We start from the raw sequence: 27,355 nt of genomic DNA, 5'->3' as shown, positions 1-27,355 counted from the left end.
TGTATACTTTTATGACTTTGACTTTCTGACATGATTAATGATTTTAATGATTTTAAAATTCAATTTGCGCGGAAATGACAAAATGACCGAGAAAAAAGTTTTCGTTAGATTTTAAATATGCATCACCATCTTTCATGTGTATGACTAAAAAATTAATATGAAACTTTATCATTTTTGTACCATTTTGCTTCTAAAAATTGCAGCCATATATATTCGTATTAATATGTTTGTTTAAAAATTTCAACTAGAGTTGGAATTTCTATTAGCAGGAAGACATAGTTGCAGGCCAATACAAATGTATTTTAGCAGCGCTCACTTAAATTTGTTAAACTAATAAAACGAGTATTGATGTTATTTTTGGATAGTAGCGTAATTTGACTGGATAGAAAGACGTAATTTGACTGGATAGTATGGCTGAAAAGACTTGATGTGTTATTTGATTTGTGAGATTTTGTTGTTGCGTGCGCTTTTTGTTTGGTGTTCACATTTTACAATGATAAATAGAAATCATATCGATAATTAAAATAAATTATGTATAATCTAAATATAATATAAATATATGTATAAATTGTTTTACAATCATACAACTGGAAATATTAACATTTTAATAGAACAAAAACTCAAAATATTTTTTTTTTTAAATATTTTAAACTAAACTTTTTTATTTTGGTACTTTTTAATCGTTTTTAAATGTTACTCTAAATAAAATAACTTTTCATATGTTTTCATCAATACCAAAATCTTATAATAAACTGCCTAATTTCTGTTAAAAATTAAATTTGTTATTGGAACTTGTAGAAAGAGTTCTTAATTTAATTTATTAAAAATTATGTTCCATCAGTAAAAAAATATTTAATGTACATTAATTGTACTTAGAATGCTTTTATATAAAAATGATGTCGTTAATATAGTTCGTATTGTTTACTCTTAAATTTTTATATTTTGTTTATTATTAAAACAAAGAATTAAAACAAAATTATCAAATATATAAATTTTTAATGTAAATTTTGGGAAAAATACTCTAACATTTATGTTGTAGTGAACAAAAAAAGGCACGTATTATTATTTTTTGCAACTCTGTGTAAGAAAACAAAACCGTTTTAATTGAAATAAATGAAAGTAATTACAAGAAGAAAGTGTTGTTTCTAATAAATGTAAATATAACAAGTAAGAGTGTTATATTCAGCTATTCCGAATCTTGTACACCCACCATCAAACCTCGTTTGACTCGAATGGAACTTACTTATGTCGAATTTCATCTATATACTCTTACTTTTAGGCCAGTTATAAGCGTTAAAGTAATTTTCTGAAGGGAACCTTATATAGGGGGTTAGTGTCAATTATGGGTCGATCCTTATAAAATTTAGTAGACAGAATTTGGTTCGTATTATATTTATTTGTGTCGAATTTCATTGCTACACTCGTATTTCTAAGCCATTAATGAGCGTTGCAGTCATTTCTGAAGGGGACCTTATATGGGGGGTAGGGTCAATTATGGACCGATCCTCATTAAATTTTGATTCTTATGAAACTTGCTTATGTCGAATTTCATCTATATACTAGTATAATAGATACATTGTATGAATAAACCATCTTACATTAAACATCCCATACAACAAGTACATTATACAAAACATTACATATTAAACAATCTATAAAACAAGTAAGTTGTTTATAATTCCTAACTTATTTATGTTAAAACATGTATGTGATCAGAGTTTTGTGGCTAGCGGGAGAGCTGATATTGCTGTCGTGTTGCACTCGTGCATAATACCGAAGTACCGCCCGAATATAACACCACCGAATTCTTCTAACATTCGTAACGAACTCGTGTAGTTTTTACGATTGTATTAGTCGAAATCAAGAACCACCGAATTCTTCTTGACTTCGTATAGTATTTGCGATTATATTCTTAGTGGAAATCAAGAACCTCCGAATACTTCTTGGCTTCGTGTAGTATTTACGATTTTATTCTTAGTCGAAATCAAGAACCTCCGAATTCTTCTTGACTTCGTGTAGTATTTGCAATTGTATTCCTAGTCGAACTCAAGAACTTCCGAATACTTCTTGACTTCGTGTAGCATTTGCGATTATAAATTTTACAAAAACTTAGCAGAGAAAAAACGTTAAAAAACGTTCTTGGATACGTAAAAACCAGAAAAATTTTAATATTTCTAAAGAATACAAAAAGACCAAATTCCTTGCACCTGTGTACAAGTCCTCACCCACAGATTCGCCAATAGCTCAACCAGCTCGTGAATCCCCTGCATGGGATAACAAACAAACCCCGACCAGTAACAACACAATTGTCGAACAACGGGACAACTTTAATAGTTACCAAGACATCCGGAAAAGTCAACATATTTATACCTCAAAGAAAAGCTATGAGAAGGAAAAATATTGTACACACTGTCATGCCTATTAAAGAAATGAATCAGGAAAATGCTCGCAACTTAATCACTTCGGATTCGATCAAAGATGGGAAGTCTATTAAATTGTTCAGTAGAACTGTGGTAAATGCCTTATCGACAAAGGTGTATCCAAAAGAAAGACCCAAAGTTGAGGGAAAAGTTAAGAAAGGTGTAAACTTTTCTCCTGGAATAAAAAAAATTGTTAATGAAAAAACAAAACAGCATATGCACATATAGTTTCGAGCCGAAGCTTTCCTAGGTTTGGTAATCGATAAATTCGGGTGGTGCAGGTCGTATGACCGAATGTAACGTGACAGTTACAAAAACCTATACGTATAATAGATAAATTGTATGAATAAACCATCTTGCATTAAACATCCCAACAAGTACATTTTACAAAACATTGCACATTACACAATCTATAAAACAAGTAAGTAGTTTATAATTTCTAACTTGTTTATGTTGAAATATGTATAAGTGGTCAGAGTTTTGTGACTAGAGGGAGAGCTGATATTGCCGTTCGTGCTGCACTCGAATACCTGCTGTAGTAGTGTGAGTTTGTAGAACTGCCGATTGTAAGAACCCCCGAATTCTTCTTACATTCGTAACGAACTCGTGTAGTATTTACGATTTAGTCGAAATCAAGAACCTCTGAATACTTCTTGATTTCGTGTTGTTTTTGCGATTATATTCTTAGTCGAAATCAAGAACCTCCGAATTCTTCTTTAATTCGTGTAGTATTGCGATGTATTCTTAGTCGAAATCAAAAACCTCTGAATTCGTGTATTTCCTCTCGAATAATCACCACTCACCGATCGCCTCCCGAATGATCATCGTTCAACGATCACTTCCCGAATAACCATCGTTCAACATCATTTAAAGATCATTTCCCGAATAAGCATCATTCAACGATCATCTCCCGAAAAGCCATCGTACACTTAAGTAGATCATAAGTAGTTTAAGGTTTTAATAATAAAGCTTTGTTCCGAATTACACATCACATTTTAAATATTTGTGTTTCATTTAAAGGAAACAGACCTTTGAACTGAACATGGATATGGACTACCTTTTGATATATTAAACAGTGTAAATATAAAAAACTTATTAAAACAAATTTGCTCTGCAGTGGCTGAATAGGATCAAAAATTATTTACATTAAACTCTGAAAATGCAAAAATTCTTTTGGCAAGTTTTGTAAAAAAATTTAAAAATATCATAACAAATGAGTTAAATAACAATATGTTTTCAATAAAAATAGACAGTGCTACCCGTCTGGGCAGAAATATTTTCGCTATTAGTATTCAATATTGCAATGATGGTTGCATAATTTCAAGAGTTATGGGAATGAGTAAGTTAAAAGTTAAAAGGAGTTGAGAATATCCCCAAACTAGATGGGGATCAACATATAGACTGATTTCGGATGTGAAAGCGTAAAATTCGGCCAATTATTATAACTTGGCAATAACTAAATGTAGTTTTTTGTAATTTGTTTTTCGTTATTATATGCATACGGGATGTTAAGCTGGCGGAAAAGTCTCCTTATGCTTTACCGATGTTCTTTAACTTAAGTACAATTTAAATGACTAGAAACGAATTATCTGCATTATAACATCCTACCTTTATTTTTTGCCAAGTTGTAATAATAGTGTTAAATCTATCATGTTTTTAAATTTTATAAAATTCGCTTTTAAATTTGAATAAAATCATATATTCAGCTTTTTTCCTTTTTGGTGCTTTTTTCTCCCTTTTTCTTTTTAAATAAAGCAAGTATGAATTTATAGTCGGACATTGCCGACCATATGATACCCTACACCAGTCAGTATGTTTAAATATTGATTTTTTTTAAATAAAACATTTAATTTGTTTTATTGTGGAATATTTTTACTTATTGTTGACAAAAAAGAGAGATTTTCTACAAGAGGGCTAATAGGGGAGAAGGGGTAAATATGGGCCTATCCTTATAAATTTTCGTAGATGAATTTACGTCTAGTACAAAGTCATTTATGTAGATTTTAATCGTTTTATAAGTAATTATAAGTTAATTTTGACATTCAAGTCATTTTCTGAAGGGGAGTCTATATGGGGGCTAGGGTCAAATGAGGCCCGATCACTATAAAAATTAGTATTGTCAATTATTGTTCTATAAAACTAATTTTTGCTGATTTTCGTTGACTTTATAAAACATTTAACCTACTTATGAGCCTAAAGGCCCGATTCGGGGTACGGTTGTATGGGGGCTAGGAGAAATAATGGACTGATTTCAACCATTTTCAATAGCGATCGCCAAAAAAGCGTGAGCCAAAAAAAGAGTATGTGCCAAATTTCATCAAATTATCTTGAAAATTGCGACCTGTAGCGTGCGTACAAGGTTTACATGAACACACAGACAGACAGACGGACGGACAGGCGGACATAGCTAAATCGACTCAGAAAGTGATTCTGAGGCTATTGGTATACTTTAAGGTGGGTCTAGGACCAATATTTTGGGCCAAAAATTCCTAACGGCATAAACTGGTTTTGTCTACAACAAAAGTGCAGTGGCTGACAAAAGGAAACCCAAAGAACAAGAGAGACCCAATCAACGTGGAAACAACAAGAGACCCAAATTGAAATACAGCGACTCAAATAAAGAAGACCCAACAACAACGAGTAAGTACAAAAAATCAAATACAATTAAGAGAAACACAAACCCTTTAGTGTGTGGGTTCGCTCTTAGATTTTTTTCAAGCAATATCAAATCCAAGCAAACAAGAACGGATTTCTGAAAATAATGACATTTCTTTTGTTCGGCTACCACCTTGTGACACGGACACATTTTATGGAGATTTTGTGACATGGCCTACTTTTCGCGACCTTTTCACCGCATTATACATAAACAATTCTACACTTAGCAAAATTGAGAAACTTTTTCATCTGATATAAAAGACTGGAGGTGATGCTAGGAAAATAGTTTCAAATGCCCCATTGACCAACAAAGGTTTCGACATAGCCTGGAAAAATCTTGTAGCTCAATATGAAAGCAATCGGATCCAAGTCAACGAACAATTAAAAATTTTATTTGACATTCCGAACGTTGCCGAAGACTCAGGCTCATCAATTCAAGAACTACAACGAACAGTTAATAGTTGTATTCAAGCATTAAATGCTTTAGGTGTAGAAACCAGCACATGGGACCCTTTTCTGGTATACCTTTGCTCAACAAAGCTCCCTCGGACCCTTCAAAAAGAATTCGAAAATTCTCTTCAAGAAATTACAAAAGTTCCGACTTGGGAACAATTCAACACATTCTTGACCCATAATTCTAAGACTCTAGAATCTGTAGCAGCCATCACACAATCAAATACAAAGTCCGACTAGCATATTAATGATAATTCGAAATCGTCCTCTAAGCCAAAACGAGTTCACACTTTTCAAATAAACACGACCCAAAATGAAACCGGGCCGAAAACTAGAAAATTGTTAAACACAAGCACGTCACAGAAAAATTACTCAAACTTTAAATGTCAACATTGTAAGGAATCTCACCATTTGTGATCTTGCCCTAAGTTCTTAGAGAAAAATGTTAATGGCAGAATTTACATTGTAAGACTCACAAATTCATGTTACAACTGCCTCTCTATTGACCACAGTGTCAAGGACTGTAAAAGTAAATACAGTTGCAGATTATGTAAGCAAAAACACTTTGTTACACAAGGGATCAGAAACCCAGACTTCTTGAAAATTATGACGCGACCCATCCAAGCACGAGCATCGCAGCACAAAACCCCAACATACAGTCCTCGTCAGCATTAAACGTTTCAATCCCAAATATCACTTCCTTGACCCTACAAGGGAGCAAACATTTTAATCAATCTCCCAACGAGAGAGAGACCTTGTTATTTACTGCAATAGTACAGATCGAAACTAGAGGCGAGAGATATCAAGCCAGAGCAATCATCGACCCTGGTTCACAATCAACTTTTATGTCAGAGAAGTTAAAAAATAGACTAAATTTACCCACCAAACGAAATTTAGTTCACGTAACAGGCTTAAGTCAAACTATTTCAGAGACCTCAACCAAAGCTTGTTTATTCAATCTTTGCTCTAAGGTGGACTCACAGCTTAAATTAGAAGTCTGGGCACCAGTCATGAAGACACTTCCATCTAATTTACCACCTCAGACTTCAGACTTGCAACATTTCAATGAGACTGCTAAGTTAGAACTTGCAGATCCTCAATTCAATCAAAGCAGACCCATCGACTTGCTTATAGGCCACGACCTGGGCCCCTCAATATATTGCATGGACACTCCGATGCGGTCTATTGGATCCCTTAGCCCGAAATCAAAAAACAATACGACCAAGTAACTGATAAGTATCTCAAGTTAAGACATATGAGGAAAGTCTCTCCCCTGGAAATCAACTCGAACCCAAATTATTACCTGCCTCATCACGCAGTAATAAAACCGGAAAGGCTGACAACTGCATCCAGTAACCATACTTCAACAGGACTTAGTGCTTCTGATACTGAAGTGGAGATTCTTCCGTTTTGTGAACAATGCAGACATCACAAAAATGTATCGACAGATACTCATTGACCCGACTCAAACCAAATATCAACGGAACATTTCTTCAGACTAATTACATTCACAGCACCAGATGTCGAATTAAAAGAAAACTACATCAAAAGAGAAGTTTTATCTACAATTGCCAAATTCTTTGACCCTTGTGGATGGATAGCCCCAATAATAGTAGACGCAAAACTAATTATGCAACAGATTTGGTTAGACAAAGTCGATTGGGATGACATAATAAAACCCTTGACTTGTCTAAAGTAGCAAAAATTCATAAAAAACTGCCCCACAATAAATACATTGAAAATTCCCCGTTGGATCCAATATAGTCCGAATTGTAATGTGGAAATTCACGATTTCAGTGATGCTTCAGAAAAGGCCTATTCAGCGAACCTTTATGTTCGAATACAATCGCAAAACTCAGTATCCACGTTTCTTCTGGCTTCAAAGACCCGTGTAGCTCCCATTAAGCAAATATCGGTACCCCGCTTCGAACTTTGTGGATCCGTCTTATTGGCAAATCTTGCATGTAGACTTATATCAAATCTCCAAATTCAAAATACCAAGACATATTATTGGACCTACTCAACAATCGTGCTGTCCTGGTTAAAGAAACCCCCCTGCTCATGGAACACTTTTGTAGAAAATCGTGTCTCAGAAATCCTAGACAAGGTTGGAAATCAAAATTGGCAACATATCGACTCAAAAGATAATCCAGCAGATGTAGCCAGCCGAGGATGTACCCCCCATAATTATAAAACCACAACCTATGGTGGTTCAGACCCTCCTGGTTAAAATTACCTAAAAATGGCCGATAACAACACAAACACACGATATCAATTTAGAAGCTAAAACTGTAAAATCATTTACAACTACAACACGCGAAGACCCATTAAATCGCTTTTCAGATCTATCACGCGCTTATCAAGTACTCGCGTATGTCATGCGATTCTGGAGAAATACAGGAACTAACAGAACACATCTTCGCATATCTCCAGCAGAAATTATACGTGAAGAAATAGAATTCATCAAAAATCTACTCATCATATGGACTCAACAAATCATTTTCCAGAGGAGCACAAGCATTTGAGACTTAAACAGAAAATATCCCCAAGCAGCAGTCTTTTGACCTTAAACCCATTCATGGATCGCAATGACATTATCAGCCAATGGTCGACTCGCTCAGTCAGCAGCATTGACCTATAATGAACGTTACCCAATATTGCTGCCTCATAACTCGAAGCTATAACGACTTTTAGTTGAATTTATACACAAAATTACCCTTCATGGAGAACTAATGACTCGAGTCCTACGAACAGAATATTGGATATTCAGATAGAAACCCTTAGTCAAAAGCGTAATTCACAACTGTAAAACTTGTGTTTTGTACAAAAAACAGACACAAAATCAAATCATGACTTCATTACCACCAGAACGCACAACTCTATCCAGACTTTTTGCAACAACAGGAGTAGACTACGCAGGACCTTTTGACATCAAAAATTACACAGGCCGAGCGTGTCTTATCACAAAAAGTTACATTTGCATATTTGTATGCTTTGCCACAAAAGCTGTACATCTTGAAGCAGCAAGTTACCTATCGACCCAATCGCTCCTAGCCGCATTTTCCCGCTTCATAGCAAGACGTGGATGTCCCGCACTCATCTACTCAGACAATGGAAAAAATTTTGTAGGAGCTGCAGAACTCCTCAGAAAAGACCGTCTAGACTTTATAAAGTCTCTTCAAAACCACGTGACCAATCATTATAGTTATCAAAATATCGACTGGAAGTTTATTCCCCCAGGAGCCCCACACATGGGGCCCTTTGAGAAGCCGGTGTAAAGTCATTTAAAACTCACCTCAAAAAGATGATACCAAACATAAAATTCACTTTTAAAGAGCTATCTACAATTCTTACTCGTATAGATGTAAGCAGCGAAAATCTGACTCTCATCAACCGTTGGAAACGCCTAAAGGTCATCTACCACTCATTTTGTCAAAGATGGTAGTCCGAGTACCTAGCTGAACTCCATCGCAGATACAAATGGAAGACACAGAGGGACAACGTTAGAGACAACGATCTGGTTATCATCAAAAACAACAACTTGCCGCCCAACGAATGGCAAATGGACCGAATCATCAAAACCTACCTTTGACCTTACCAGAACTGTAGAGTTGTCGACATTAAGACAAAAAATGGAGTCATCACCAGGCGAATTACAAAAATTGTGGTTTTATTTGCAAATTAGCAGCGTTGACAATTTAGCGCTTTTGGCGCTAGATTTAGCGCCTTTTAACAATCCAAAAGTCGCATTTTTTTAAGAAATGAAAAATCTTTTTAATAACATAAAATTATTCTAGATAAAACAGAATAATTTTAGACAGTACTCTGCTGTACAAATTTATTAAAGTTCCTTTTTCTAAACTTTCCAAATTATAAGTAATTCAAAGATCTTTTAGTGTGATGAGTTATTTTAAAACTTCAAAACTAAAATAAAAAATATTCACCTCTTTAACCAAAAGAATTGAAATTTGTTTCTTCTTAAATTTTAATTCCCTTCTAAGGGAAAATTGATTTCGTGAAATTCCACAACAGTTGATTTTGTAACAGCTTTTTATTGATTAGAAAATTCTAAAAAAAAAATTCACGTCAAAAAGGGAAATGTTGTAAATTAACTTAATTTAAGTTAGGTGTACTTGAACTTAAAATTAAAATTTTATTTCGTGAAAACTATTGACTAGTTATTGAGACCTTGATTGATGATACCAATTAGTCATTGAATAAGAAAATCGAACATATCTGTATTAACCTTAATTATTTAAATTTCGTTCCCGAATCAAAATTTCATTTAAGGAGTAATTTTTTTTAATAAATAAATTTTAGCTAAATACTAAGGGTTTTCATTTAAACGGTCAAAACCCTCGTAAACTGTGCAACCTGTTCATGTTTCCATTCTAGCAATTGACTTGTATGGAAATTGATTTGCACAACCCTTATAATTTTGAGCGACTAATTAGACCGGCAAGCTTGCGCAAGCACATTGTGCATTTAATAAATCCGTTCGCTATTGTTCACTTTTGAATTTATGGACTTGAATATTCACATTTTAAACATATTTTGTAAATTTTTTTGTTAAAATAATTTATTTATTATTTTTTGATTTTGTTTGACATTGTTTTTAAGTGTTTATAAATATCGTAATTTCATGAAACAAGTCGAACAAACTTGCCCACTTGCACAAATGGGAAACTTAAGCGTTTAAATGAAAACCCTTACTATATTTTTAAGACTGTGTAAAAAAATATAATTTTTTTAGTGCGCTTTTTAGTGCGTTTTGATTCAATGGACGGTGTGGTTTAGTAAAAAATAGTTGACAACACTGCAAATTAATATACTCTCTAGTTATTTACATACATTAATATTGTTCTAACTTTTTTACAGGTATAGCATCCCAACAAACCGACAGACCCGACTACTGGCAATTTTCATGCTACATGGCGCAGAACAATTAAAAAGACCCGAAACATCTGACCCACAACTATCAAGCCGTCCCAACCCACAACCATCAAGACAAGCCGACCCATAGCCGTCACGACGAGTAGACCCAAGAAGTATTGATCTAAACACACCGTTCTTCAACTGGAACCTGGTTTTTATTCCCACTGCATCCATAAAGATTACTGCAGAACATGTTAACACCTGGATCAGCACTAGAGCCATTGTGAAACGATCATCCACTATTCCAAAAATTTCGAAGTCGTTTGTCCAAAATACAAAATAAAAACGACTATGAAAGATGGCCATGATTTTGACATTTTTGAAATTAAGTCTTACAATGACAAAAACAAGTGGACAACCAAGATAAATGCTTTAATAATAGATGAGCTTCCCAGAAAACCATACACTGGACCCTCGCAGACCCCACAGATTATTTCCCGTTAAATTCATTGGCTGACATTGACCCTCAATCTAATAATATAATTGAAGTGGAACTAGGAAACGACGTCTACCCATCATTACGTCGGGACAGAGCCCTATCAACCTAAGTAGGTCAAGTTGTGGCCGAACAATCTACCTTGGACAATTTATTTTCAGGACCTATCCAAAACCTATGGCAAATGGGGGCCGGAATGTTCAACGTTAACACTTTTTTTTAAAAACCCTTTATAATACCCTAATAATATACAAAAAATTTCATATCAATATCATTTACAGATTCAAAAATATACGTTTTTTAATTTAAAAATTCAAAAATTTTTTGATTTTTGCCGTTTTTTTGTCCAAAATGTGTCTTGACTCTTTTATTAATAAAATAAAATTTTCTTTAAGAACATATAACAATTTTATAGTTTTCTAAAAGGTATCTTTACGCAGAACGCTTTGGCGTAAAAAACTTGTCCTATTTTTTGAAAATGTTGCCACTGCGTCCTTCCGAATATGACCTATTTTTTATCAAAACTTCAACTTTGGGCGACATGTTCTAAAATCCCAAAGCTGGGATCAGAAAACTGAAAGCAGTTTTGGAAACCTCAATATGTTTTCTATTTACTCCAAAAGTATTTTCCCAGCCCTGAAAGAAATGTGGACCCTATGGGCAAAAATGTAAAAAAATCCATTTTTGGGATTTTCATTCCTATTTTTGGGAATTGCGGGATGCCCTTTTCTTATTTGAAATGACAAATTTAACAAGCGTTGAAGATTTCATTGAGTTTTGTTCATATATTACATATTTGTTTAATTTCTAAAACTATGATTTATATCAAAATTTTAATAGGGTCGCAGATAGCTACAACAATTTAGTCCATATTTATCCCTTAATATCTTTTTTTAGTTAGATATGGAACTTCTCGACCCTTTACAAAAAATATGCCAATATCTCAATTACATTCAAAAATATGTTCATTTAAACCTATGTCCTTCAATTTCATCTTTTTCATATTTTAGTATTAAGTATGACAGACAGAACATACATTTTGTGTTGAATAAAATATTTGGACAATTTTTAAAAATTATTTAGTTAATTATTTTATTAAAGACTATAACATTGTATATACAATAAAAACAATATAATTTTATTATGAGCCACGCACAACAACACCTAAATCACCCCACAAACCACGTTTCCCGCCCACCGAATATCATCAGTTAGTATAATAGCTTTTTTTATTTGAACTGTTTATCTTAAACATAATACAATTAATTCTTACAACCTACTTATATAGTTAATTCCTAACACTACTTAATTTTCTATAAATCAATCTGTCATATCGGTATACATATCCAGAAGGTAATATAAGTCCTTTAAATCTTCCTCGTTTTGAGATAATAGAGTTTCATAACAAATCCATCTTTTTCGCATAGTTGAAAGAACAAGATCAGAAGATAGAAGTAAACTATTAAAAATATCTTCATTCTGTGATTGCCTGGAGCATTTTCTTGAGCTGAAAAGTTGAACATGCTTAAAATCTCGATTCCTCGCTTCCTGGGCTTCTTCTGTTAACTCTCCAAGTGGAAGAATATTCGATTCAATTATTATTTGACCATGACACAATACTTTGTGTACTGTTGGTGTTAGTTCCCTCCATGGATACAGAGATACAAGTAATTTAGAAATTTCAGATGTATATTCCCCAAATCGATTTCCATTAATTTTATGTTTACTATTCAGTGCCATTAAAATAGTGTTAACTCTTCGAAGCAACTCCTTGTCGATTCCAGTTATTTTTGAAGTAATTTCAAAATCACGAAAAAACCTTCTCGCCGTATTACCGTCATTTGTACTACCGCAACTTGGAAGTGGTTTGTCGATGTTTAATCCCATATGAACTTTAAATTCTTCTTGGATTCTTCTTTTTTCCGCAGCTCTCAGTTCTTTCAATTCTTCATTATTTTTTGTTGATTTAGTAAGATTCTCTGGCACACTTCTATATTTGAGGTCGTATGCTATGTGTAAAAAGTAATCCAAAAATCGTATTCTGGCATGAAGTGGTGAAATTCCGAAAGACAGGACTTCTTCATTAATACTTCTGCTTTTGTTTATATTTGAGAATTGCGACTTTTTCTCATTACATATTGAGCATCTCCAGAAGGAAGAAGTTTCTGTTATGGCATTGCTGACCTTTCCATCAATCATTGTTAAGCTTAGCTGATATGATACGTTAATAGAGAATTCCTTTATTTTTATGCAAATGGGCTCCAGTGCATTTATTTCATCTTTTAAATATTTCACTAAATCTTTTGTTGTTTTCTTTGAAAATGAATTTCCGATGCTTGACGATGATGGATTAAGGGAATATGAACGAATTCGTAATGGCACTAATGATGACATAAATACAATTTTGTAGTCTGCTAATGTCCGACTTCCACAAGCTTGTTTGTATTCTGGAAGTGCTGATAAACCGTCACATCCCCACTTACACATTAAGACAACATCACAGTTATGAATTTTCCTTAGTTGGTCTTCTGAAAAGTCTGACACAATTCTTGATGCTGTGTTTTCGAGCAAAGATGATATATCAATACAAGCTTCCACATCATTAACAGCAATAGGTGATGGTAAGATAGTTTGTTTTTTTCCTGGATCGCCTTGTATGATGGTAATATATTGTGTCCTTTTTCATGCAGAGCTTTCCTTAATATTTGGTACTTATTTCGACTGAGACCCAGTTCCAACATAAGCGCTATTGCTTCCTCTTCAGTAAAATTTGATTGTGATGTTGGAGTTGGTATACTTTCCACAATTCGCTTAAGTCGTTTTGAGAAGTTTACTTATATACCAATTCTTGTCATTTCCGATACAGGTATTCCAAAGTAAAAATTACGAACAGTCTACCTATTAACATTTAGGACTATATTACTATAACCTGTAATTTAGTCATTGATATTTCTTATTAGTGAATGAATCGAAATTATCATTACCTGTATATTTTTACCTTATAAATTTCTGAAAATTTAAGCATAATAGGACCTTTCAATTATAAGGATAAGCAAACAAATAGAAAATAGGTAAATATAAGATTTAAACATGTTTAATACTAAAATATGAAAAATGTAAAATTAAAGGATACAGGTTTAAATGAACATATTTTTGAATGTAATTGAGATATTGGCTTGAAATTTTTTGTAAAGGGTCGAGAATTTCCATATCTAACAAAAAAAGATATTAAGGGATAAATATGGACTAAATTGTTGTAGCTATCTGCGACCCTATTAAAATTTTGATATAAATCATAGTTTTAGAAATTTAACAAATATGTAATATATGACAAAATCTTTATTTATGAACAAAACTCAATGAAATCTTCAACGCTTGTTAAATTTGTCATTTCAAATAAGAAAAGGGCATCCCGCAATTCCCAAAAATAGGAATGAAAATCCCAAAAATGGGATTTTTTACATTTTTGCTTATAGGGTCCACATTTCTTTCAGGGCTGGGAAAATACTTTTGGAGTAAATAGAAAACATATTGAGGTTTCCAAAACTGCTTTCAGTTTTCTGATCCCAGCTTTGGGATTTTAGAACATGTCGCCCAAAGTTGAAGTTTTGATAAAAAAATAGGTCAGATTCGGAAGGACGCAGTGGCAACATTTTCAAAAAATAGGACAAGTTTTTTACGCCAAAGCGTTCTGCGTAATGATACCTTTTAGAAAACTATAAAATTGTTATATGTTCTTAAAGAAAATTTTATTTTATTAATAAAAGAGTCAAGACACATTTTGGGCAAAAAAACGGCAAAAATCAAAAATTTCAATTTTTTGTATATTATTGGAAATTTTGTTGTCTAACTAACAGGAAAAATTTGAGTCCATTTGGTCCAAAATTACGCCCGGTATTCAAAAAAAGGCGGACCAAGGTATGGTAAATTTTGTATCACTAAATTTTTAAATGCCTATAACTCGGATATTATAAGAAAGAGATAAGTAGTATGTCCAAGCATGTTTTTTCAATATCTCGTCGAGCGCTTTCATAAAATATAAAAATCTTTGTATTTGGGTGAAAAACAAAAAAAATGGCACGAGTTTAAAAATTTTGCAGGTCGTAGGTACCCTACTTTGAGCCGCCACAGCTCCGTCCCTGTTGCATCTGCGGGGTTCATCTTCAAAACTCAAACTCGAATACTCCTTGGCTACGCTCACGCCAAATTTTATCGGATCAGCCGTTTAGAAATGCCAGATTTATTTACAAAAAATATCCATTCTGCCCACTGTGCAACGCTGTGTGTCTATACCTACAAGAATTTTTAAAATATTGATAATCTTAAATTTAAAAACCAACCGACATATCCGCCTTTTTTACAAGTTTTTTTGGGATTCAAAAAAGTTTTCAAGTTTTATGGGATTAAAAAAAGTTTTCAAGTTTTATTCCAATAAAGTTTTTTGAAAATACATCCTACGTATATACAGTTTTCAATTATTTATTTTATTTATTCAATAAATAAGTTTAAAATAAAGAAAAATATTTTTAAGCGAGATATTCCTTAAATATTAAAAAATTTATAATTATTGATTACTTTTAATGCTCTATCAAAAATTTGAAAAAATTAAGAATAAAATGGACATTTAATTTCCTATATATATATAGTTTTAGTCACCTAAGCATAATATATTTTTTAAATTATCACTTTCGAATATCTTTTTAATTTTTCTTAAGTATGAATATATATAATCGTACATTGCCGACTTTATGCAGCAGTCAGTATGTTAAAAAATTTTAAAAAATAAAGCACTTAATTTGTGTTTTAACCATATTTTTGACAAAAAAATTGCAGATTTTTGTTGGCATAATAGAACATTGAACGTAATTATGAGCCTAAAGGCTCGATTTGGGGGGTACGGTTGTCTGAGGGCTACCATTTCAACCAATAGCGTTCGTCCTTGAACCAAGAAAGAAAGAAGAGTTTGTGCCGAATTTCATCAAATTATCTTGATAACTGCGACCTGTAGCGTGCGCACTTAATTTGTGTTTTAACCATATTATTGACAAAAAAAAATTGCAGATTTTTGTTGGCATAATAGAACATTTAACGTAATTATGAGCCTAAGGGCTCGATTCGGTGGGTACGGTTGTCTGAGGGCTACCATTTCAACCAATAGCGTTCGTCCTTGAACCAAGAAAGAAAGAAGAGTTTGTGCCGAATTTCATCAAATTATCTTGATAACTGCGACCTGCAGCGTGTGCACAAGGTTTACATGGACACACAGACAGAAGGACGGAAGGGCAGACAGACGAACATATATGTTGCCTTTTTTGTGATCATTTACGAAGAGATTAAAATTATATAAGTGTGTTTTTGTGATGCAATAGAAAATAGAAATATGTATACAATTCAGTTAGTGATTGGATCTTAAAGCGAGTAGTGCAAGTGTTGTGAGTAAAAAAACCTACACCAACAAATATCATCTAACTGTAAAACAAAAGGTACGTATTCAATTTTGTTGTAAAATTATATTTATTTATATTTTTCTTTGAAGTTACAATCGAGTTAGTATAATTTGTTTTAATACTGTTAAGTAAAAGTCAAGGAAATAAATTAATTAAAAAAGAAAAGGAGAAAAATAGATTACCACTATTAGGTACTTCCTCATCTTCGCCAAATTCTTTCCAACAAAGTTCTCCTACTAAGGAAACGGCATCTAATTTATTTACCAAAAGAGATTTAAAGAGTGAAATAAAAGACTGGTTTTAAAATATCATCCCACTGCAAATTGTGCAAATGCACTTCTCAAAATTTAAAAAAAAAGACAATCCGGAAATCCCTGAGTATCGATACCCTTATAGGTAAAAAAAATGTTAGCTTCATAGAGGACTGTTGCTCCAGGTTCATATTTCCACTTAGGATTAGAAAACAATTTAAATAAAATGGTAGAAAATATTAAAAGCAAACAGATTGCTTTAGACATTGGCATCGATGCCCTCCCGATTTTTAAAAGTAGTGCTGTTGGTCTTTGGCCTATTTTAGGCTGTGTAGTTTAACATGCCAATGATTAATGTTTTTCTAATTGGGACTTATGTAGGCATAAAAAGCCATATAATACTGACTTATTTCTTCATTATTTAGTTTATGAAATCAAGAAATTAAAAGCAGAAGGTTTTTCTTTCGATGATTGCAAAGTAAGTAGATATAAAAATTCGTGCCTTCATATGTGATACTCCAGCTAGCTCTTACATTTGTGGAATAAAAGGCCACACAGCCTTTAAAGAATGCAGTAAATGTGAGCAAAAAGGAGTAAGAATTTCGAATGTGACAACATTTAAAACATGTGTAGAAAAATTGCGATCAGATGACTTCAGGTGTAGACGAGATAAAGATTTCCATTATTTTAAATATCAAAATGCAGAAATGTTAATCGAAAGTGCATATACAAAAATGGTATCGCAATTTCCATTAGACGTAATACATTTCATTGATTTGGGAGTTATGAGAAAAATAATATTGCTATTAATTAAGTCTAAAACAATTGAAGGACCTGTATCCCATGATATTCAGCAGACAATGTCCTCGTTAATGACTTCCTTTTCGGCTTTTATTTCCACTGTATTTGGCGAACTGAATTTCGTCAGTTCCTTTTATATACAGGGCTTATTGTCTTTAAAAAAATTTGTTAGTAAAACTTTTTTTGAACATTTCTTACTGTCTTCTTATCGAATTTTAATTACTAGCGATGTTAGTGAAACAAAAATCGACCTGGCCTATAGAATGTTAATGAAGTTTGTTGAACAATTCCCAAATATTTATGGAGAAGAAGTTGCCAATAAATTCGGTTCCCTTTCAAATGTAACTGCCTATCCATTCGAAAATATTATGAAAGGTTTGAAAACGGCAATTAAAAATCCTCAACACATCGAACAACAGCTTTTTATACCCTTCACCTTCGTGAGAAGGGTATATATAAGTTTGTCATTCCGTTTGTAATTTCTATAATATAATTTTCCGAACCTATAAAGTATATATATTCTGGATTCTTATAGATAGCGGAGTCGATTAAGCCATGTCGTCTGTCTGTCTGTCTGTCCGTCTGTCTGTCTGTTGAAATCTGTTTTTAGAGGACCCCAGATATCGGCGAGATCCGAATCTTCAATAATTCTATTAGACATGCTTTCGAGAAGATCGCTATTTAAAATCAGCAAAATCGGTCGGTAAATAACGGAGTTATGAGCAAAAATCCGAGACAACCTCTGAAAATTTCATCAAAAAATTATTATAAAAGCAACAAAAACACTGTACATAGAAAAATATGTACACGTGTGTGTAGATGTATTTGGTTTTATTCAGCTGTGTATTTTTTTGTATGTTTGGAATTCAAACATACAAAGTATACACAGCAAAAAAAATATGATTTGCATTTTTTGTTAAAATCAAATAATTTTCCCTTTTGCTTTGCAAATATATTTTTTAATGAATAGAAAAAAGTATTTAAAACGTTTTCAATTGTATGAGAGTAGATTGTGAGTTATTGTACAATAATTTTATATGCGAATAATGTAAGTTTGAAATTTAAAACTAACACAAATTTTTTCCAAGTGCTTTTTAAAACAATTTTTTTTTACGATAAACAAAAACAAAATCTACGTCTCGTCAATGTTTACCAGCAATGAATCAGAGGTCGAAGTCGACCGGATTCGAGCCGGAGCTTAGCCGCCGCCGAACTATATTTAGTTGCTTGAGCCGCCGCCGAAACATTCGGCTTAAATCGATTCAAATTTTTTTAATGTTTTTATTAACTAGACTGTAAGATCAATTATGTTTAAAATACACTATGGTGAAGGGTATATAAGATTCGGCACAGCCGAATATAGCACTCTTACTTGTTATTTGTTATAATGGATTGCCATTAATAAAAGAATCTAAGTCGAATGGGATTAAGTATGATTCAAAAGGCAACATTAAATCTTATACTTCAGAACAAGGGGTTTTTACCAAAAAATCTAGAGATAAGTATTGCTTAATTTCTGGTAATATACCCGTAGAAATAATCGTATTTGTTTAAGATGAAAAAATTGATGCTAAAGTGTTTAATTAACCAAAAAATTTATTTTTAAAACCAGTGCAGTCTATTAGTCTTGGAATTTTTGTTGTCAACCCGAATATATATAAAAAGGATACCTTTAAAATCACTGAAATATGTGGGAAACTAATGTCCCTACAATACGAAAATTACCAATTTTTGATTACACTTACTCATTCCTATTAAATTAAATATATTTCATAACTTTGTTCGTCCATTTGTAACTTCCACAACATAATAAATTTTATCTATTTTAATCTAATGTCAATTTTTCAAAATATACTATGGTGAGGGATATAAAATATTCCGTATAGCTAAATTTAGCAGTGCTATTTGATATATATATGTATTTATTTACTAGTAAATTACTAGTTATACATTTATTGATAATCACAAAATAATTTCATATTTTACAGCAATATGGGACGCACAAAAATTCAAAAAAAAAAAAAAAAAAATAACTCTGATGATATACCATCATCAAGAAGTATGTTAATTGTATCTAAATTAACAAAAATATAGGGAACTCTAAATCAAATAGCCGAGGATAAAGTTGAAGTAAAAAATCAAAACACCCAACTAATTCAATATGTTAAATGTTTAAAAGGTAACAAAACTCTTTTTATTTAACTATTACTTGCTATTTTTTAAACAAATCAACTTCTGTTTAACTATTACTTACTATTTTTATTTTAGAAATAGTTTCCACCCAAAATAAAATAATTGTTGACCTTATATCGGAAGTAAGCGTATTAATAAAGTCAAATATATGTCCGGGTTTGATAAGCACTAAGTATCTCGACCAGTTCCCCATTTAAAATGAGACAGAGCTAAATTATATGGAGGATGAAATTAACGAGGAGACGCGGGATGCTATGGTACGCATAATATATTTTACTAATCTTTTGCATTTAATTAAAAACATTTTATATTTTTTTAGGTTGCAACAATAAAAAAGTTGTGGGAAACGACAATATTAGAAAAAAAACGTTCATCTATTTTCACATTTTTGCTAGCATATAATTTATCTGAATTTAATTACAGAATCCATTTATAAGGAGCAAATGTTAACAAAAAATTCCTTCTTAAAAGAAATGAGAATAGGAGTTCGTTTAATGAAAAATAGACAGTATAAAGATGACTGCCTCAAAAGAAAGGACAATAAAAAAATGTATCATTGAAAAAATATGTTCAACTAAAAATTCAATCAAAAATTAAAACAAAATAACTTTTGGTTTTTTAAAAAAAGAAAAAATATATTTTATTATTATCTTATTGTTATCTTTAACAAGTTCGTCAGAATTTTGAGTAGTTTTTTAATTTAACTTTTTGTTTTTTATTATTTTATGTTTTTTACGCTTGTTTTCGTTATTTTATATTAGAATAAAAAACAAAATTATTAAAGAATATAAAAAAATCACGCGTTTAATTAATTTTAAAATAAGCATTATTAAAAGGATTTCAGTAACGTATAAATAGAATACATTCAATAATGCCTTATATAGGAGCACTTTTGATGCGCATACTTAAAACGCAATCTTAATAAAATATTATATACATGATATAAGTGCATCTTAGTTATGTGTAAAATGCGTATATTATTATCGTTAATTCATCATATTTACAAGGCTATTAAATAAACGCTTTTTGGATTCAAAACCTATTGCTTCTAAGTGGCTCATTTCAAACAAAAATCATGTACTTTTTATGCGCACCAATAAGTGATTTTTGTCTTACAAAATTGCTTCCAGGCAAGCAGTATTTTTTGGGTAGCTAAATCGACTCAGAAAGTGATTCTGAGCCGATTGGTATACTTTATGGTGGGACCTTTCGTCAAATATTTGACAGCCTATTGGTTCACCATAATAGTCCAATTTTAAGCTTGAAGTAACTTAATTAATCGGTGAGTTCTTGAAGATATCCTCTGGAACTCACCTTTCTAGTCCCAAATGGTATATTTTAATGGGTTTCCTCTTGTAGTGCACAGAATTTACAAGAGTGGATTAATGTTATCGAAGACCACAATGACCAATAGTTCCTTATTATTGACGTTGAGGAAACGTTTTTTTATCAATTTTTATTAAGTGATTTAAGTTCTTTAATTTCCTCATTTTTTTAACAAATTTCCCTGGATTATTTTGTAATTTTGGTATATAAAAATTTCTTTTATTGATAAAAAAGTAGTTTTTCTTAAAAATAAAAATTTTCTTCATAAAATATATGACAACACAAGTCTAGCCTGTGCCTCGTTTCTATATGACACAGTGAAATTGAAGAAAAATGTGAAATGAAACAAAATATAATTTCTTTCATGTAGTGTTTCTGTAATTTCGTTTTGTGAAAACTATAACTCATAACAGTTTTTTGACGTAAGTTATTGGACATTTGTGAGTAAAAGAGTTTCTGTAAGAAATTTTTGAGGGAAATTTCTCACATGAACTGTCAAAAAACTGACATTTTGAAACGGTACGGAAAGTAAAATTTAAAGTCAAAATTTTAATATTAACATTATTTCTATGAAATAATAAAAAGTAATTAATACTGTTAACTAATTTTTAGATAGAATTTCGGATATAGGTACAGTTAATACCATAAATACTTAAATAAATGATGATAGTTGGTTTTATTTAAAAAAGGAATATTATTTTGTCAAAAAACATAAAAGTAACACGTTTATTTATTAATTAATAATTATTTTTCACTACTTTTTGAATATTTTTGTTATTTGAGTTCCCATTTAAGGTGAAGTTAAATAATTGCAAAAATTACGTCACAATAGTTAGTTTAATGATATTAACAAAAATAATAAAAATTTTACCTGTTTGAATATAATTACTTTATAGTGGAATATTTTTGATACAATAACATGAAAAACAATCCACTTTTAGATCCGAAATCTTGAAATTTTGGGCCGATTGGCTTCGAAAATAAATAGTAGCACAGTTTTTCTCACTTCTACGAAATTTTTTCCATCCCCAGATTTTTGATCTGACGAAATGAAACATATCCAAAGTATAGAAAAATGCTACTAATCATATCTTGATATACCCGAGACAATAACCATATGTTATGAATCGGACATTTTTCTAGCAACAAATCTCTAGCAACAAATAAAGATGTGTCCGTGTTCAAAATTGTTCAATTGAGCGTAATTTAATATATATAACAATAAAAAATTTCGGAACCGATATGTAGTGTAAGTTATTTTCAGGGTAACCATTTGACGATTATTGAAAGTATTTAAAAGTGTGTAATGAAAGATTAGAATCATAAAACTTGTTTTTATTAATCGATACCAGTACAAACACTATTAAGGACTTAAATATAAAAATTTAATAACCTAAAAAAGTTAATTTTTTAGGTTATTAAGTTATTGTGTAAAATATCTTTTTTATACAGTAATTATAATCAGACAGGTAATATTTTCCTAAATTTTGTTAATATCATGAAACCAAATATATGTATATTAAAATGATTTGTATACTTACTTTTGTGACGTAAATTTTGCACTTATTTAACTTCAGCTTAAATGAGAACTTAAATAACTAAAATATCCAGAAAAATTTTTTGTTTCACACTTTTCGATGTGACAACTTCTCTCTTAATGTTACAGAAACGGGATTCTTGTTAAAAAAGAGAAGGATAAGGCTGTAGATTTGCTAATGGCAAAAAAGGCACAATCCAATATTATCAATGTACGTAAAGTACGAACAAAATTACATTTCTGCAGACTAAGACCATGAAATTGACCAGCAACCTAAAGTACAAACCAGAAATAGCATAGATGCTTACACTTTCATAAAATTCATCTCTGATCAAAAGAAGGGATTTTGTTCCTTTGACCCGTAATTAGAATGCGCATTATATAAATTGTTTGCTGGACTTTTCATAGATATTGCTCAGGCCTTCAAAAGGGTTTAACTACAACGTGATCTAAAGCGTGATCTGGCAGATAAATATAGTTCTATTCTAAACTACTATATTACTGAAAGTACAAACCAGAAATTCTTAGCATAGATGCTTACACTTTCATAAAATTCATCTCTGATCAAAAGAAGGGATTTTGTTCCTTTGACCCGTAATTAGAATGCGCATTATATAAATTGTTTGCTGGACTTTTCATAGATATTGCTCAGGCCTTCAAAAGGGTTTAACTACAACGTGATCTAAAGCGTGATCTGTCAGATAAATATAGTTCTATTCTAAACTACTATATTACTGATGGACCATGAAAGGAGAATAAGTTAAAAATCCTGCTGCTGCTACTAAAAAACCAGTAGTCGAGAAATCCGCTCATACCCAGAAAGTTTCCTCTAAGAATATGCCAAAAAAAGCCAAGCCTACCTCTAAGGTACAAAAGGGTACTACGAAGGATAAAACTGTAGATTTGCTGAAAGCAAAAAGGCACAAACCAATATTATCTATGTACGTAAAATACGAACAAAATTTTATGTTGTTCGGGAAATTTGTATCATAAAATACAGCTCTGATCAAAAGAAGGGATTTTGTTCCTTTGACCCGTAATTAGAATGCGCATTATATAAATTGTTTGCTTCAATTTTTTTACTTTATTTTTTTTTAATGTGTAATACGTTTATAAATACATTAAGTTTTCTGAATTAGTAAGATCTGTAAGATCTGTGATCTAAAGCGTGATCTGCCAGATAAATATAGTTCTATTCTAAACTACTATTTTACTGATGGACCATGAAAGGAGAATAAAACTAAATGAAACTAAATCTACACATATAAATTTAACCTTAAACAGAACCTACAAATGTATATGAATAATAATATGGCCCCGTACTCCAACACAGCAAAATATTTAAGTTTTACTCCTAGCTTAAATTAAAAATTAAAAGAACATATGAAAAAGAAAAAAACCTGAATTAAACTTAAAGTTTCAAAAGATGTACTATTAATTATTACTTTATCAAAACCAGTTTTCATTAACCATATTTAATTTACCTTGTGATGTTACCTCAGCAAAAACTAAATAAAAACAAGTTAGAGTGCTATATTCGGCTGTGTCGATATACCCTCCATCAGCAAGCTTCTTGTTATTAAAACCCATTTAACTATCTAATTTTTAGATAACTCGACAAAAGTTTTGTTTCCGTAATGAGGGTACTAAGATTTATTCATGTGTGAAACTAATTTTGATTAGGCCCAGAAAAATTTATATTGAGTTTCGGTTGTGGACGTCGTACGGATGCCATGATTTATTATGGAACGATCATGCAGATGAAAAAAAAAATTAGGAGAACCATTTGTGTATTTACAAACATATTTCTGTCGATTTTATTCCGACACCACTATTTATAATGAACTTAATTTATTTGAGTGATTTTTGAAACGATAGGTCAGTTTGAAAACATTTTATCAGAATGATCTATCTATACACTAGATAATTCCCGATTTCCGAAAATCCCGGGATTTTCAGGATTTGAAAGTACCGAAAACCGGAAATTTTAATAGTGAAATCCCGGGGATTTTCGGCGATCCTCATAAAATTTGGAGGATGAACGGTTATATAAAATTTATTTATGCTGAATTTCACTATGACACTAGTCTTTTTAAGCGAATTGTGGACATTAAAGTCATTTTTTATAGGGGGCTTGGGTCAAAAGAGTCCCGAAATTCACCATGGTCTTCAAGGATAGTATAAAACTAAGTTGTGCCGGTTTTTGTCGATATACGAGTATATTAAACATAATTATGAGCTACTTGGGGCAAACCCAATAAACCCTACCACTCCCACTAAAGTGGTGTAGGATATAAAAAGGACAATAAATAGGCATTGACACTATCGGATATGGGTATATCAGAATCTATACTGGCAGTCAACCTGTTAATAAGATGGCGAGATGATAATTCTCTTATTTGGGTAAGAGGATACGATGGCTATACTTGATATAGACCAGTTTTGTAGTGTTTCCCTAGCGGCCATTAAAAGCCATATATCCGATATTCAGGTCAAGAAGGTTGGTCACATGAGTGGTGTATCTAGAAAGCAATGTATTTAAATAACTATGTTATTATTTTCAGTAAAGCTTTCTGTATTAGTAAACACATACAGTTGTGTTCAAAATAATAGGAGTGAAAATTTGAAAAACTTTGAATATAAATTTTTTAGTGAAAGATTTACATTTTTAATTAAATATTTTTATAATTTATTTATTTAACTTGTTCTCAAATTTTTATAACTGTTATTTTGAATGTTGAAGAAATTTATATAAAAAATATATATATTTTTTAAAGTTATATACAAAAACTATTGTTCAATAAATAGGAGTATTCGATTTAGGTTCAACTATTTTTAAAATAAAAACAAAAACGAAAGCACTTTCATCTAAAATATTATTAATTAATGTGTGCCAGTACAACATCAGTCATTTTTGTAAAGATTTAATTTAGAATTTGGGTATATGAACCTCCGGAACTTGATGTCCTTCCGACAACGATTTTGAGGGGCTTGACGACACACGTCGTGGCCGATTATCAACAAATATACAGTAATTTATTCAGAAAGACTTAAAAGATATACCCGAGGTATTTTAACGTTTTGCTTTAGAATCTGTAAGTCGACAACCATGTAATGGCCTACTTCCTATGGATCGAACTTCCACCAATTAGAATCAAAAATATTTTTATACGACAACACCGCCATTTTATCAAATTTGTTTATTGGGAATATGAGAGCATATCTTGGACTAATATGTGTACCTAAAACATTTGGGGTACGATACCATTTTACAATTTATTAGACCATACCCTTTTTGTCAAGACCCATGATTAATCATTCCTATTATACAACTTCCTTGAAAGTTGGTTAGAGCTTAATATTTTTCGTTTAATGGGCTTCCAATGTATTTTCTGAAGTCATTTAGATTTAAAAATATAATTTGTTGTCGTATTCATTCATTAAAAATTCATCCATTTATGAAACCACCTTTAAATGTGTTATTTGGCAAACTTAATGGGTTTCACTATATGCTTTATGGTCTGAAATTATTTTTTTAAAGATTTGTTTAAAAATTAATCTGAACGAATTGAATGTTGATCACGATGTTTAATAACTACGATTTGGCTTAGTTTCACTAGTTTGGGGCGCCCTAATGGGATTAATTTAAAAAAATGATAAGCGCTTATGGGAAGCTGTTATAATTTTTGAATAAAATGTTTACTTTTATGAGAGATTTTTAAATATTTGACTTCCTAAAGTATTCAAAAAGTGAGAAAATGAGATTACCATGAGAATTTTTATAATTTTAAAGATATTTGAACAGATTTCATTTTCGTCAATTCTGACATTTTCTTTCAGAATTTTAAAGGAACTGACCTCAAATCATCTAAATATAACAGTTTTATATCATATTTTAAATATTTACTACGAATAAAGGAAATTAATCTAACTTAGGTAAGATAATATACGGTACTCCTATTTTTTTGAACAGTCGTAATCGGATATGGATTTCGAAAAAAGTTAATTCCAAAAAAACTAATAAACCTATTTACAAAATGACATTTGTTTTGTATTTTAAGCATTTAACAAATAAATATCGTGAAAAATATTTGATTTCCTTAAATCTTTCCTTTTTAAATTAAGCTGCACTATTATTTTTCTGTCTCACTCCCATTTTTTTGAACACAGCTGTACATAATGCATTCTTATTGTAATATCAAATAGAAAATGTTATTTTTGTCGGTAAATTATTATGATTTGTTGAAAATCCCGGAATCCCGATATCGGTATTCCGCGATTCATTTAAAAATCCCGAATCCCGGGACTTTTAAAAATTAGTCCCGATCGGCATCTCTACTATACACAGAACATACTCATGTCGAATTTTATCGATATATTATCATTTAATAGTGAACTGTGTGTACTGTATTCAGTGATTTTCAGAAATACGCATTTATATCAAATATTATCCCGAAAACTTTGATTGTCAATTTGAGTTTAAGTATTTTTCGGAAATCGACCTTATATGGAATAGTGACCAATTATGGACCAAATAGAAAAAATTTTGTGTAATTATTTATGTGCATACATAATGAATTTAAGTCAAATTTTACTCTAATTGCTTTATTAATTAATGAAATATGTGCGTTTAAGTAATTTTCAGAAGTGAACCATATATAGGAGCTATGGCCAATAATGGACCGATCCGGGAAAATTTTTTATACATAAAACATATTCATGTCGAATTATATCTAAATAAATTAATAATTCAATGAAATATGGGCGTTTAAGTAATTTTCGGAATTACTTATATGGGAGCTAATTGTGGACCGATACAAATCTTCTTTGGTAGCATGATTTTTTTTATATTATATTGACACATACAAAATTTTGTATTTATATTGATATATTTGAGCGAG

The 27,355-nt window shown here is 31.4% G+C and overlaps 1 protein-coding gene and 1 long non-coding RNA gene across 5 annotated transcripts in view; one reads left to right on the top strand and one right to left on the bottom strand.

Annotated features, from left to right (window-relative positions):
• The window catches only part of LOC124420674, a 112,076-nt gene extending 92,127 nt beyond the window's left edge, over positions 1 to 19,949 (top strand). Inside the window, exons 2-5 of one of the 2 annotated variants that reach the window (XR_006941291.1) lie at positions 16,269 to 16,382; positions 19,387 to 19,577; positions 19,667 to 19,848; positions 19,911 to 19,949. This is a non-coding gene — a long non-coding RNA (uncharacterized LOC124420674). Of the gene's footprint in view, positions 1 to 10,406; positions 11,230 to 16,268; positions 16,383 to 19,386; positions 19,578 to 19,666; positions 19,849 to 19,910 lie in introns of those variants that run through there. The other variant, XR_006941292.1, reaches the window with a different exon arrangement.
• The window catches only part of LOC111688862 (serum response factor homolog), a 307,273-nt gene that overhangs the window by 199,219 nt on the left and 80,699 nt on the right, over positions 1 to 27,355 (bottom strand). The window lies entirely within an intron of this gene.

The sequence above is a fragment of the Lucilia cuprina genome, chromosome 6, assembly GCF_022045245.1.
Source record: "Lucilia cuprina isolate Lc7/37 chromosome 6, ASM2204524v1, whole genome shotgun sequence".
NCBI lineage: Eukaryota > Metazoa > Arthropoda > Insecta > Diptera > Calliphoridae > Lucilia > Lucilia cuprina.
The sequence above is the reverse complement of the archived record's forward strand: the minus strand, read 5'-3'. Positions and strand labels throughout refer to the sequence as shown.